The sequence below is a fragment of the Panthera leo genome, chromosome D1 (genome assembly GCF_018350215.1).
Source record: "Panthera leo isolate Ple1 chromosome D1, P.leo_Ple1_pat1.1, whole genome shotgun sequence".
Taxonomy (NCBI): domain Eukaryota; kingdom Metazoa; phylum Chordata; class Mammalia; order Carnivora; family Felidae; genus Panthera; species Panthera leo.
Genome location: NC_056688.1, coordinates 47,951,571 through 47,967,162, shown reverse-complemented (window position 1 = coordinate 47,967,162; position 15,592 = coordinate 47,951,571). Strand labels below are relative to the sequence as shown.

Genomic DNA, 15,592 nt, shown 5'->3' with positions numbered 1-15,592 from the left:
TTGGTGTTATGCTTAGGTTCCTTTTTTCATCACCTTTTGTGTATTTATTATAGATTTTTGCTTTGTGGTTACAATGAACTCACATAAAACACTCAATGTATATAATGATCTATTTTAAGTTTATAGTAAATTAAGTTTTAATGCATTCTAAAACTATATTTTTACTCCCTCACATTTTATGGTTTTGATGTCACATTTTACATCTTTGTATTTTGTGTATTTCTTAATAAATTATTATATTTCTAGTTATTTTTATTGCTTTTGTCTTTTAACCTTCATACTATCTTTATAAGCGATTGATCTACTATCTTTACTATATGCCTACCTTTATCATTGAAATTTTTACTTTCATATGTTTTCTTGCCACTAATTACTAGCTTTCTTTTTTCAGCTTGAAGAATTCTTTTTAACATTCCTTGTAAAGCCAATTTAGTGATGGTCAATTCCTTTAGTTTTTACTTCTTTGGAAAACTCTTAAATTCTGAATAACCTTCTGGATAGAGTATTATTGGTTTGAAGTTTTCCCTTTCAGTAATTTATTATTTTTTTTAATGTTTATTTATTCTCGAGAGAGAGACAGACAGAGACAGAGTGTGAGTGGGGGAGGGTCAAAGAGAGAGAGAGGGAGACACAGAATCTGAAGCAGGGTCCAGGCTCTGAGCTGTCAGCACAAAGCCCGATGTGGAGTTCAAACCCACAAGCTGAGACGTCATGACCTGAGCTGAAGTCGGACGTTCAACCAACTGAGCCACCCAGGCGCCCCTCCCTTTCAGTAATTTAAATATATCATGCCACTCCCTTCTGGCTGCTCATTTTTTTCCAAGAAATCTGCTAGTAAGTCTTATGGGCATTCCTTTCTACATAATAAATTCTCTCTTCATGCTTTTAGATTCTTTATTTTTAAACTTTGATAATGTCTCTGTGTGTGAACCTCTTTGGATTTATAGCACCTGAAACCGTCTGTGCTTCCTGAAACTGTAAGTCTACTTCCTTCCCCTGGCTAGGGAAGTTTTCAGCCATTATTTTTTCAACCACATTTTCTGCTCATTTGTCTCTCTCTTCTCATTCTGGGACCCCCTACAATGGGATTGTTGTTCTGCTTCATGTCTCATATATTCCTTATGTTACCTTCACTTATTTTAAATTCTTTTTTTTTCCTGTTTTGTTTGGGTAAGTTCCACTGTCCTGTCTTTTGGATCACTGATCCTTTCTTATGCTTCATCTGGTCTGTTGCTTAGCCTTTCTAGTGTATTTTTCAGTTTAGTTATATTCTTCAGCTCTGTGATTTGTTTGCTTTTTATTTTCTCTTTACTGAAGTACTCACTGTGTTTATCCATTCTTTAACTTTGGTGAGCATCCTTATGACCATCACTTGGAAGCCTTTATTAACTAAATTACTTATCTCTATTTAATTAGGTGTTTTTTTGTTTTGTTTTGTTTTTGTTTTTTTTGTTTTCTTTTTCTGGGGTTTTGCTTTGTTCTTTCATTTGGAATACATTCCTCTGTGTCCTCATTTTGCTTGACTCTCTGTGCTTGTTTCTATGTATTATGTGACACATCTACATCTCCTAGGCTTGAAGAAGAGCCTTGGACAGGAAATGAATCCTATTGTTCAAACTTTCCCTAGCTCTTGGTTGTCTCTTGAACCTTTGTGATTGTCTATGCAGCCTGATTTATTCATGATAGGTCCCAGTTGTTAAGGTTGTGTAAGGACTTGCCATTGTTTCTAAGAGAGGTACTTTTTTTTAAGATTTTATTTTTAAGTAATCTTTACACTCAACCTGGGGCTTGAGCTTACAATCCTGAGATCAAGAGTCACATGCTTTACTGACTGAGCCAGACAGGTACTCTTCCAAGGAGAGGCATCCTTCAGGCTGATTAGAAGACAAACCCTCAGGCAGCAGCTGTTAAAGTACACAAATATATGCAGTCCTGTGGTACTGTGGTCATAAACTGTACATTGATCTGGAAGTGTCCCTTTGATGACAGTTGAAAACATTGGGTTCTAGACAAATATATAAGCTCCTTTCTGGGAGGTAGCTGTGAGTTGTTGTGAGACCAAGAGAGAGTACAAAGATGGCATCCCTCAGACTAAATTCCTTGAGAGTACCTCCAGAGCTTCTAGATGTGTGGTAAATCTGAAGCCTGTCCCTCAGGCTGTAGCTCCAGGACAAGTAAAACAATGTTTTTCACAGGAAGACTTGAGTGTGTTTCAGTGTACTGTTCCCTGGGAGTGGTAGTATGCCAAAAGCTCTCTGATTAGTTCTTTGGAGTCCAGATGTGCAAGGCCCCCTGCCCACAAGAGCCAGGTGCTCAAGAAGCATTCCTCTGTGCAGACTGCACATACCCACCGGCTTTAGCAGGATCATGAAGAATGCAGGACCAGGGCATATCAGCCAAATGTAGAAGGCTGCTGGAGACTTGGGCATGCCCCCCCCCCCCCAGTGTTGACAAGGTAAATAGAAAGCAGAACAATGGCATCCACCAGTACCTCCATTGCCAAAGAGAGTTCTAAAAGGCTTCTGCACCTCTAGCAGATGCTTTAAGTTTAGCAAGTAAACCTTTACGTATGGTACAGATGTTTTCCCAACTGTTGCTTTTGTTCTGGTTCTTGGGGTGAGTGAGTCTGAATTTGAGAATGGAATTTCCTTAAGAAAGGAATTTCAGGGGGCACTTGGGTGGCTCAGTTGGTTAAACTTGATTTTGGCTTGTGATCAAGGTGATCGAGGTCATGATCTCATGGTTTGTGAAATGGAACCCCACATCAGGCTCTGAACTGACAGTGTGGAGCCTCCTTGGGATTCTCTCTCTCCCTCTCTGTCTGGCCCTCTGCTGCTTACACTCTCTCTCAAAATAAATAAATAAATAAATAAATAGATAGATAGATAGATAGATATTTAAAAAACAAAAAAGAACAAAATTTAAGCTCCCCACAGCTCTGTGAATCTTCTCAACATAAGCCCCATTGTTATTCAAAGTCAGACATTTTGGGGGCTCCCCTCTCTGATGCAGGTATGCCTGATATGGGGCCTGAACCCTGTGTTTCTCATGGATAAGCTCTGTATTTGTGAGATTTCTCCAAATTGTGGGTCACTGCACCAGGGGTAGGATATTTGGTAAGACAGAATCTCTGCCTCTCCCATTCATCTCAAAGCCTCCCCTTTATCCTTTGTTGTGGATGAACTGTTCAGCTACTTTTCAGGTCTTTTTCAGAAGGAATTGTTCCATTTATATCTGTAGATTTGATACGTCCATGAGAGGAGATGATTTCAGGATCTTCCCATGCCACCATATTGAACTGCCTCCCTAAATCTCTTGATATGAAGAGATGGTTACAGGAACGAGCACAAAGCTCCTTGGAGGAAAATGTACAGTTGTCCCTTCTTGTATAAGACATTGTGCCTCGGGAAAGCAGACCACCCTAAAAGAGACTGCACACATGCTCTGACTAGCCTACTTGATGTCTTTGGCAGAAACTGTACCACAAACAGGCAAGACATAGTGGAGTGACATTTCAGTCTTACCGTAGAGTCAAATGAACAGAAAAGTGAGCATTAGTTCTATTAGAAGTAGTCCAAAATTCTATTTGAAGTAGTCTAAAGCCATTTTCTTGAGAGGTAAATTGGAAACAAACAAACAAACAAACAAACAAACAAACAAAACTAGTATATCCAACCAGACATGCTTTAGAAGAGACTTTGCAAATCTGACTGTCTGATAAAGCAAGTGGTTTCCCTGTCTCCTCTACATTTTAAAGAAATGTAGAGGCACCACATAATTTAAATTAGGATAAAAGAAGGAATTTGTTGATACCTGGAAACAGGGAATTACACAGTTTTCTAAATTGGCCGCTCCTGCAAACATTCCCAATATTTATACCTTAAAGGCAACTATTTTTCTAAAGTGTGATTAAATTGTTTCTATTTATGTTTAGGTAAAGTTCATTTATCTGATTTATTGTTGGTAAGCTATAGACTTTCCGCTGTGTCTCTGAGAGAAGTGGTACAAGCAGTTCTTTGCCATATTTATGATATCCAGTGTCAGTGAGCATGCATTTGTGCAATGAGGAACTTCCACCAGGAGTAAAACTCTCAGCATCTCCTCTTTCATTCGTCAGGGCTCTTCTCAATATCACCTTTCTTAATACCCCATTTCTGATCCTGTACATCAAGTAAGATCTCCTCTTGCTCTGACTTTATATAGACTTTGTCATTTCTATATTATAGGCCTTTCCTACTCCTTATAAGAGATGTCAGTATGGGAGAGAAAGGGATCAACACGCAAGTGTTGGTTTCTTCACTGTTACAGTCAATGTGTGCCCCAGTTTACAGATGCACCCAACACACAGTTAACATTCATTAAATCATTTGTGAATGCTTTTAAAGGCACACTATCTAATTTAATCCCCACAGCAATTCTTTGATGAAGCTGCTACTCATAAATGTAGACACCTATTATTTTATTCCTAACCTGTCAGATGTGGTACTGATAACTTGATATATATTCCTTTCACCCTGTGAGATAGAACTCTAATTCTGTAGATGCGGTTTCAGGCTCAGAGGAATCAAGAAACTTGCCCCATTTCATAGAGTCAAAGGGCAGCAGATTCTTAACACAAACTTGACACTTGTGCTGACTGTCACTGCTAGTACTTTTACTATTATTGCTGCTGCTGCTAGAATGATTACGACTACAACTATCACCCCACTTCCATCAGCATTATTCCTTTGCTATATTAAATTGTCTGAGTCCAACTGCAGAACCATAATCTTCTTGAAGGGTGGGACCACGTCCTCTTTATATTTGTTGAATTCAGATGAATATACTTGAGTCAAATGGAGTTCATACTAGCCTGCTAAGAATTTTTCCCTATTGAAAAATGCCTTTGTCTAAACTCTTCTACTCCTTTTGTGGTAGGATACAAAATCAAAAACAAAAATAAAGTTTCAAAAACATCTAAGACTCAAGTCTTTGATGATAGTTTAAACTTCATTTCTGATGACAAATGAAAAAAAAAAAAAGACATTTGTTATAACTATAAAGTCTGCTACCTATGACCAAAAATAGAAATATTGAGGTGACAGGGCATGTAGAGCTCTAACAAGTTGTGACCAGTGGGTTATTTTTCTCTTGGCTGGCACAGTCTGGCTTCTCTCCAATACAAAACATGTTATATCATCTCCTGACTCCTTTTCTCCCAAACCATCTTGCAAAAGTGTATCTCATTTAAAAAAATTATACCATTCCCCCCCTGAAATATGACGTTTTAGAATGTTTCTACTTGTCTTCCATCAATAAGAGTTTGGAAAGAAATATAATATTTTCCCCATGCATATAGAAATAATCCAGCAGGGGGAAGGGGGAAATCATATGTCCCATGAAGCTGCCCATGCATGGTTCTGGAAGCCTTTCTGTTTTACACCAGGAACTACTCACAGGATGCTTTGTGTATAAGGGAAGTTATGAGGTCTCAGGGCTGTCTTCTAGTACTTGCTTGAATTTTATTCTTTTCTAATGAGTGAACTGGAGCGAGCTCCTACAGGTGAGTAAAAGGCAACTGTTTTGGGAGTCTTTGTTACAATGTTGATGCCCTAAAATCAGTCATGGGAGGTTTTATACCATGGAACAGTGGATGATATAAATCAGAGCATCCCTCCCGCGCCCCCCCCCCCCCCCAAGCCCTGATTATAGCACATCACTGCATTCAATTCTGGTGATAAAGACTTCTACCACAAACAACTAGCATGCAATTATCACAAAATAGGAAGGCACTTGGCCATAATAATGTTTGCGCAAGCTATTCTGTGCCCAAAGGAACCCACCTGGGAGTAAGTGAGGACTGAAATCCAGCCCACCCTCTGGTCTCCAAGCTATGTGCCTTGGCATTGTTCTGTGATCTCTCAGAGGCAGTCATAGTTTTCTATTTTGCAAAAAGCTGCCTTATGAGCTAGCAATAGCTCAAATTCAGATTGTGTATGTCCCCACACTAACATTCCACAGCCACCTTCAGTGTCACAACTGCAAATGGCATTAGTTATGTCATCCTTTGTGGGCTCTTTAGTTCAAATTACAAGAATTAAAATTTTTGACTGGTTAATATTTCCTAAGTTCCGGGAATACGTTTCTTATTTTATAGATCAGAACCCTGTAGTTCAGAGAGGTGACAAAACTGGTCTAAAATCACAAGCTAGGAAAAGAGCAGGAGTTCAAAGGCATATCTATCTGACTCTATGATTCCCCCAAATGCATTGTATGCTATCCTATGGCATATATGGAAATTATTTCTCCAAAACACAAGTTCCTGGAAAAGTTTTAAAACCTGTATTAGAAAATAAACACCTAAAATGCCTTGCACTTTTTAAAATTTTATATTAAAGAAAGAGAGACTGCGAAGGAGTTGGGGGGGGGGACACAGGGAGGGAGAGAGATGCTTAAGCAGGCTTCATGCTGAGCATCGAGCTCAATGCAGGCCTTGATCTCATGACCCTTGGATCAAGACCTGAGCTGAAATCAAGAGTCAGAAGTTCAACCGATTGAGCCACCAGTCACCCCACCTCGCATTTTTTGGAAACAAAGGTTTCATTATTTCTTTTTTAATCATCATTTTAATGTAACCATTATCCATGGTATAGTTACTACCATGGTCCCCATTTTGAGGATGAAGAAAACCCAAATTAAGAGAAGTTAAAGAATTGAGAATTATCCACAAACACTGAAAAGTATCAGCGTTCAACCAGTAACAAGTAACATATGTAAAGAATTTTAAAGTTTATACGTACAGTTCCCTACTTTCTTTAGAAAGTAAAAGTGACACCATGTTACTTCTGAGGTTAGGTCATAAAAATAATACAACTTCTGTTTGGCTCTCTCCCTTATGCTTGCCTTTGGAAGTCATCCTTTATTTTGTGAGGAAGCCCAGGCAACCAAGAGAGGCCACGTGTAAACGTTCCAGACTATAGTCTCAATTAAGGAGTCAGCATATAGCCATTATCTACTATCCAACATCGAAGTAAGTAAGCCTTCAGCTGGTTCCAACCCTGCTGAGTCTCCCACCTGAAGCGTCAGACATACAGAGGACAGACACGTCATCCACGCTGTGTCCTATCTGAATTCCTGGCCACAGAACTATGAGAAAGAAAACCGTGAGTGTCGTTGTTTCAAGGCACCAAAATTTCAGGTAATGTTTTTGCAGAGTAGATAACTAATACCATCGTCCTGGGGAGAGAACAGGAAACACCAGCAGACAGACCCTAAAACTGTAGTGGACACTGAATAACTATTTGTTGAATGGAGAAGAGAATCACATAAAAAGAATTCAGGCTTCTAATTATAGTCTGAGGAGGATAGTAACTTTGAATTATCACTATGTGTTTTTGTCCTTTTCTTCTAAATGACAGAAACTCCTCCACAAAACCATTGAGAACAATATTCCTAGGATGAGAACGCTCTGCAAATAACTCCGAGTAAAGTACTGCAAAATCTCTAGGGATTGGAGTGCAAATACACAAGGCTGTTTTGTTTTGTTTGTTTTATTCCACATGAGAGCCTATTCAAACAATATTTTCTAGTCCTTCAGAGGGCAGAACTTAAAGGGGAATTAACTCATTTGTAATGTTGGGGGAACAAGAGAATTGCAGTGCTAGATAGGGCTACTTGTCTAGAAGAATCATACTAGAGATGAAAAGGTATTGGAGTGAAACAAAGTTTCAAACCCGACTCTATCCCTTCTTAGCTCCCTGGCAGATTTAGTAGCAGTTAACATTCTGAAACTATTTTTCATTTCCCAAGAACCATTTTAAATATTTTACATGTATTAACTTGTTTAATCCTCATACAAAATATAAACAATTACTAAACTTGCTTCACAGTTAAGAAAACTGAGGCCCAGAGAGGCTAAGGAACTTCAAAGTCACACGGCTAGTAAGTGGCAGAGACAAGCTTGAGAGCCATGTTCTTGAGTAATGTGCCATCTCTAAGCCTCCATATACTCCTTGAAAGAGGTTAATAGATGGCTATGATTAATAATGTATTTTTCCTTATTATAGATATTTTAGGAGGCAGTGGTAAAAAATATCACAGTGGTAAAGAATATAGGCTCAGGTTCAAGTACTGCAACCAATGGCCATGGGCCAGTCTTAGGGCAAGTTATTTGACATGCCAGTGCTTCAGTTCTTTTATAGAAAAAAATGATATTAACAGCAATGCCTGTTAGAATTATTGCATACATGAAATGAGAGGATACGTGTGAAATGGTTATAATAGTGTCTGGAACAGAACGTACAATAAGCAATTATTTTTTTCATACATATAATCAGATATAGTTTTAAAACATAAAAGCATGCTGGTGCGCCTGAGTGGCTCAGTCAGTTGAGTGTCCAACTCTTGATCTCAGCTCATGTCACAATCTCGTGGTTTGTGAGATCAAGCCCCGTGTCTACGGATTCTCTCCCTCCTCTCTCTGCCCCTCCCCTGCTTGCAAACGCTCTCTCTCTACCTCTCAAAATAAATACATAAAGTTTAAAATAAAATAAGAGCATGCTATACATCTTACTTTGTGACCTGTTTTTCTCCATGTAACAATGTATATTAATGAAAAGATATCTATTTCATGGACAGCATATAAGTCTAATGTATGATTATATTATAATTCAACTAACTTATACTATTATTAGACATCCAGATATTTTAAATTTTCTTTTCTAGTGTAAATAACACTGCATATGAACACCCTTATACATACATATCTGCACAGTTTACCTTAGGATAAATCCCTAAAAGTGGAATTTCTTACTTAGAAGACAGTAATCTAATTGTAATACAATGAAACCAGATAGAGGAATTAAGTGACTTATTCAAAGTCTTAAAGAACCAGGGTTAGTGCCTTAATTAGAAAAAATAGCCTCTAAAACCATAATTATATCATTATATTGTTTTTCTCAATGCAGAGATTCAAAACAGATTAGGGCTGGTGGGTTAGTAAAAGGCCATGCTAAATTTGAACCCAGATCTGTTTGATTCGAAAACTTCTTTAACTTATAAAAAGTGATTTGTATAAAGGCATCTTTCTTTTGCTTAATAAAATCTGAATAAATGGCTTAGGTGCCTTGGTACATTCAAAGGAAAACCTTAAGGTGTTGAATTCTTTGCATCCTGGCGAATCACTCCTCTTCTCATTTATGTACTTCTAAGAAATAAGAACCATGGCACATCAAAGGACAATGTTGCTGAAAACTGTTACTTATGTTTGCTCCTAAGAGAGGAAAAAGTGTATTCTTCAATAATGACTGGTATGTTTCTAAACCCCAGTGTCACTCAGTCATACATCCTCAATATTTTAGGAAGACAACAAAACACGAGACTATTCTTAGAAAATAATTCTTTCATTTTTTGCAGTAAGTTGTTTCACCAACTAGCAAAACTAGATAAATACTGTTAATAAGTGCAACCTACTTCTCTCAGGTTTGGGTCAAGAGATGCCAAAATGTGTCTTCAGATAATGACCTTAAAGGAGCTCTCTGACCTGCCATTCTTAATGTGAATTTTTTCTTCCCTTTATTCTCTTTCACTTGTTTACACACAGTTCAGTTCAACAGATCACTGATTTCCAATCAATTAATTCCCTTATTCCTTAAATATACATTTTGAAGGCTTATTCCACCCTGGAAATAAAACCTGAAGACAATATCGTTTCCTCTTGTGAGAAACTCCTACTCTAGTGGATCAATAGTTTGTCCTTAACTTTTTTCTGAAATACAGTGCCACACAACTCTAAACTAGGCTTAAATAGATGCTTATATATTATGGTAAGAGAGCAGAATACACACAAAGGAAATACATACGGAACATAGGTTAACTAAAGAATGATGATAGAAGAAACTTTTTTTTTAATGTTTACTTATTTTTGAGAGAGACAGAAACAGAGACAGAGTGTGAGTGGGGGAGATACAGAGAGAAAGAGAGAGACACAGAATCCAAAGCAGGCTCCAGGCTCTGAACTGTCAGCACAGAGCCTGACGCAGGGCTCGAACTCATGGGCCGTGAGATCATGACCTGAGCTAAGGTCGGACGCTTAAACAACTGAGCCACCCAGGCGCCCCAAAGAAACATTTTTAATTGATGCCAATGGCAAATTTAAAATTTACAAATTATGTAAACTCCAATATAACATAAGGAAAGGCACAGTTTAAATGTATCCATATTATGACCGCTCAACCTACTAAAAAATACAATCAAAGGAAATTTCTGTGCTATAACTGCCATAAAGAGAAACAATTATTTATCTTGAGGGAAAAGCAAGTCTAATTGCTACTTTTGGAACAAAAATAGCAGTTCCCTATTATAATGTACCCTCCTTTTCTCATTTCTTTACTAGGATCTCAGAACTTCATTCCCCTTGTTTCTTAAATATGTATATTTCATAAAGAGCTCAGACTCATAGAAGATGTTTTGCTTACTTTCTTCCCATCTTGCATATTATTTCACAGACACCCTACACAGAATGAAAAAGATTTTAAATGAGTCTTCATTACACTTAGCAACTTCAGAGCAATGTGGAAATCAATGATTTTAATTTCTTTTTAGAAAATCATTAAAACCCTAAAGTCTTAACTTGTTTCTTTTATCTATGTCTCTTTAGCTGTCGTTATGCTATTTTGTCTTACTACAAAAGCAAAAGAGTAAGTGACTTTTGCTCTAGAGCTGGTGAAAGCTGTATGTATGGGGCTAGGATAAACCCTCATGTTTTGGAGATAAGGCAGTTTACTTCCTGAGAGTTACATGAGTGAAATAGTGGATGAAATTAGCTATATTTACTTAGGGAAAAATATGCACCCCAAATCAGAAAAGAAGAGCAGAGCCTGGCTAAATTCCTTTACAGAAAATAGGGTCTAGTCTCAAGAAGATATAACTCAAATATAATATTACAAAAGAAAGCTATAGACTGTGCTAATCCCATCACTGGTATCCAACAGATTCAAAGGAATGATGATTAAGTGTCTGGGCTTGAAATTAGTATATCTGGGTTCAAAACCCAGGTCTTCCTGTGTGACCGGAATACAGATCTTCCTCAACTTATGATAGGGTTACATGCTGAAAAATAAACACACTGTAAATTTCAGATATTTTAAGTCAAAAATGCACTTAATACACCTACCTCATGGAACATCATGGCTTAGCTAAGCCTACCTTAAGCCTGCTCGGAACACTGAGATTAGCCTACTGTTGGGCAAAATCATCTAACAGAAAGCCTATTTTATAATAAAGTGTTGAATATCTCATGCAATTTATTGAATTCTGTGCGGAAAGTGAAAAACATAAGAGTTGTATGGGTACAGAATGGCTGTAATGTGTATCAGTTGTTTACCCTTGGGATCACATGGGTGACTGGGAGCGGAGTCTCACTGCTGTGGCCGAGCATCACAAGAGTGCATTGTACTACATATCACTAGTCTGGGAAAAACCAAAATTCAAAATTTAAAGTCCAGTTTCTACTACATGTGTATTGTTCTCAAAGCAGTGTAAAGTTAAAAACTAGGGGCGCCTGGGTGGCTCAGTCGGTTGAGCGTCCAACTTCAGCTCAGGTCATGATCTCGCGGTCTGTGAGTTTGAGCCCCACTTCAGGGTCTGTGCTGACAGCTCAGAGCCTGGAGCCTGCTTCGGATTCTGTGTCTCCCTCTCTCTCTGCCCCTCCCCTGCTCATGCTCTATCTCTCTGTCAAAAATAAAAAAACACATTAATTTTTTTTAAGTTAAAAGTCGAACCACTGCAACTTTTTTTTTTTAATATATGAAATTTATTGTCAAATTGGTTTCCATACAACACCCAGTGCTCATCCCAAAAGGTGCCCTCCTCAATACCCATCACCCACCCTCCCCTCCCTCCCACCCCCCATCAACCCTCAGTTTGTTCTCAGTTTTTAATAGTCTCTTATGCTTTGGCTCTCTCCCACTCTAACCTCTTTTTTTTTTTTTCCTTCCCCTCCCCCATGGGTTTCTGTTAAGTTTCTCAGGATCCACATAAGAGTGAAACCATATGGTATCTGTCTTTCTCTGTATGGCTTATTTCACTTAGCATCACACTCTCCAGTTCCATCCACGTTGCTACAAAAGGCCATATTTCATTCTTTCTCATTGCCACGTAGTATTCCATTGTGTATATAAACCACAATTTCTTTATCCATTCATCAGTTGATGGACATTTAGGCTCTTTCCATAATTTGGCTATTGTCGAGAGTGCTGCTATAAACATTGGGGTACAAGTGCCCCTATGCATCAGTACTCCTGTATCCCTTGGGTAAATTCCTAGCAGTGCTATTGCTGGGTCATAGAGTAGGTCTATTTTTAATTTTCTGAGGAACCTCCACACTGCTTTCCAGAGCAGCTGCACCAATTTGCATTCTCACCAACAGTGCAAGAGGGTTGCCGTTTCTCCACATCCTCTCCAGCATCTATAGTCTCCTGATTTGTTCATTTGGGCCACTCTGACTGGCGTGAGGTGATATCTGAGTGTGAACCACTGCAACTTAAGGACTGTCTGTACTCAACCTCTTTGGCCCATCAGCATTATCATAAAGAAATAAGGATAGTAAGAATTCTCTCACAGAATTATTTTCAGGATTAAAAGAAAGATGATACATGAAAGCACATCAAACAGGGCCACGAATATGGCTAACACTCAATAAATAGTACCTCTTGTTAATATTTTAACTGGCATTTAGATTTTTACTATTTCTGGGGTTTATAATTGCCTTTATCTTCCCTATTTCTTCACTGCAATTATTTTCAAACTCTACATCATGTTTTTCTTGCCTTAGTCTCAATTAAAAAAATGTTTACTTATTCTGAGAGAGAGAAAGAGAGAGAGCACGGAGTGTGCACAGGCACTAGCAAGGGGAGGGGCAGAGAAAGAGGGAGAGAGCAGTCTCCCAAGCAGGCCCCACCCTCAGCAAGGAGCACAAAGTGGGGCTCAGTCTCATGACTATGAGATCGTGACCTGAGCTAAAATCAAGAGTCAGAGGCTTAATTGAATGAGCCACTCAGGCTTCCCCCTAATTGTTTTTACACTCCGCATCACTATATCTATTCTGTTAGGTCTTCTTTCATCCAGAGGCTTCTTCCACCGAGTTCTCTGACAGTTTGAGGCAAATTGGACAAGCTCCTCTCTTGTCCTGCCTTTGCAGAAAGTACCTATCTTACAGAGTAGTGGAGAAAATTATACACAATAATTATGTTAAAGGCCATGAATAATGCCAAGCATAGAATTATCCAGTTGATAGTAATGAACATTATTTTCACTCACAATGTCAGTTGTTCTTCTTTTAGCTGGCTAACCCTTAATCAGTCTTTAAGTGTTAGTTCAAAAGGGGCTTCCTGTAAGAGTCCCCTGTAAGAGCCCTTTTTCATTGTCCCCTAACCCATTCTTTTTTTTTTTTTTAAATTTTTTTTTTAACGTTTATTTATTTTTTTGAGACAGAGAGAGACACAGCATGAACAGGGGAGGAGTAGAGAGAGAGGGAGACACAGAATCCGAAACAGGCTCCAGGCTCTGAGCTGTCAGCACAGAGCCCGACGCGGAGCTTGAACTCACCGACCATGAGATCATGACCTGAGCCGAAGTCGGACGCTTAACCGACCAAGCCACCCAGGCGCCCCTCCCCTAACCCATTCTTAAGCCCTTGGCCACCCCTCCAACACCCCATCTCCAGCCCTCTGCTTTCTGTCCACAAAATGCTCTATAGTTTAAGCATTGTGTCTATTGTATTGAAATTGCCTGTTGTTTGTTTGTTTGTTTCCCTCTAATGAAACTGCAAAGTGTCTGAGATCCAATATCATCTCTTACTGTAGCTCCCTTGTCTAACTCAGTGTAAAATAACATGAGTTATTTTAACTCAGGATAAGGCAGAGACTGACAAAGTTCTGTCCTTGAAGTTTTATGTAAATATCCAACAGCTTTCTTCTCTGATATCCTTAATTCAGTCTCTTTAACTTAAGCATAGTTTTCCATCCTATTATATTTTTCATTTTCTTCACCTTCACTTATAAATCTATTTCCATCATTCTTCCAATTTTTTTCTGTATGCTGAGCAATGAAATGTGGAGAAGTACATTTATATAAATAATAAAATCAGCCTATTGTTCTAGACAGATAATTGCAAACAAAACAAAATAAAACTCCATTTCTAAAAGACAAACATAATAATAAACATGTATGTAATCTAGGTGACAATTTTTAAAGTAGCTACTTCCAAACAAGTAATTGGCTTCTGTTGCATACCTTATTCCCTATAATGTACCCCCGTGAAGGTGAGCTTTTACCAAATCAGAACATTGGTATTCCTGTTACTTGTAGTGCTAAATGATTTAGGCAAGAGGACAAGTTGGGAATGCACATGCTTTAAGCGCAGGACTTAAAATAAAACTATGGTATGAGAACATTTTAGAAAATGTGGATCATGTCAGTTACTAATAATGAAACTTTGAGCCAGTTGTTTACATTCTGTAAACTTGTATTGCCTCACCTGGAAAAGGGGTAACATTACCTCCCACAGAACTGCTGAGAAGATTACATGAGGTCATCTATGAAAATGTGATTTTTAAACTTGGAAGGATAAATCGAATAGGATGCTTAAGTCTTGTGAAGTCCTAAAATCAGCCAGTTCCTCCCATCCTTGCTTTCTTTCATTATTTCTAGTCATTTTGGCCTATGTCTTTCTGTCTCTCCCTAGAAATGAAGCCCTTTAGGGGCAATATTAACTTATTTCCAAAGCTTACGACTTTGGAAGGAGTAGGTTTTCTGAAACCTGATGAAAGCATAAAGGAATAAAGAAGAATTGAATGAATAAAAAACAGGTAATAAAAATTAAAAAATTAAATTACTCTTCTGGCTTAAGTATATTTGCTAAAATATTTTAGCAGAAAAGAAAAAGGTGGTTATCATGTGTTGTTAAATGCAAAACTATTCAAAGGTTATGAAAAAGAATATCTAATAAATGCCTGTAGACAAAATTTGCAGACAAAATTTGCTAATCTAAAAATCAAGAAGTTCTTTGGATTCATAGGATTTGGGTATAAATATAGGAATGTGTGCTAATCTACAGATCATTATTCATTAAGGGATAAAGTATGAGATTGGCATGTGATGGTTAAACCATAATTAAATCCCTTATATTTAGTCTTTAGGAACAGAATGCAATTTACTCTGGACAACCAAGGAGACTGGAATTATCTTCTGGACAGTCATTCCCACACAATTATAAGGATAGGAAAATATACATTAAGAAAGAAGGGGTCTTATGCCCTTAAATATTCTTAACTAGTTTCTAATAATCAGAAACAGATCTATCATTATGAAATTATCTGAAAACCTTTTTATAATCTGTAGGTAGTACATTGTGAGGAGAGAGAGAGAAATTGGTATCCTTGAACTGTGAAATAAGGAAAATTAGATTTCTCTGAGTTAACTTATAAAATCAAGACTTAAACTACCTAGATATGTGGGTTATCTGAGGATGTTAAATGTTCAAAAGTTACAATGAAAACAGCTTTGATCTTCCTACCTCCTTTATCAAGTGTACCCACCAGTATCCATTTCCATG

General features: G+C 37.9%; 1 protein-coding gene across 1 annotated transcript in view; it reads right to left on the bottom strand.

The window, feature by feature from the left end:
- The window catches only part of LOC122201112 (disks large homolog 2-like), a 1,368,059-nt gene that overhangs the window by 936,340 nt on the left and 416,127 nt on the right, over positions 1–15,592 (bottom strand). The gene's annotated exons all lie outside the window — the stretch shown is intronic.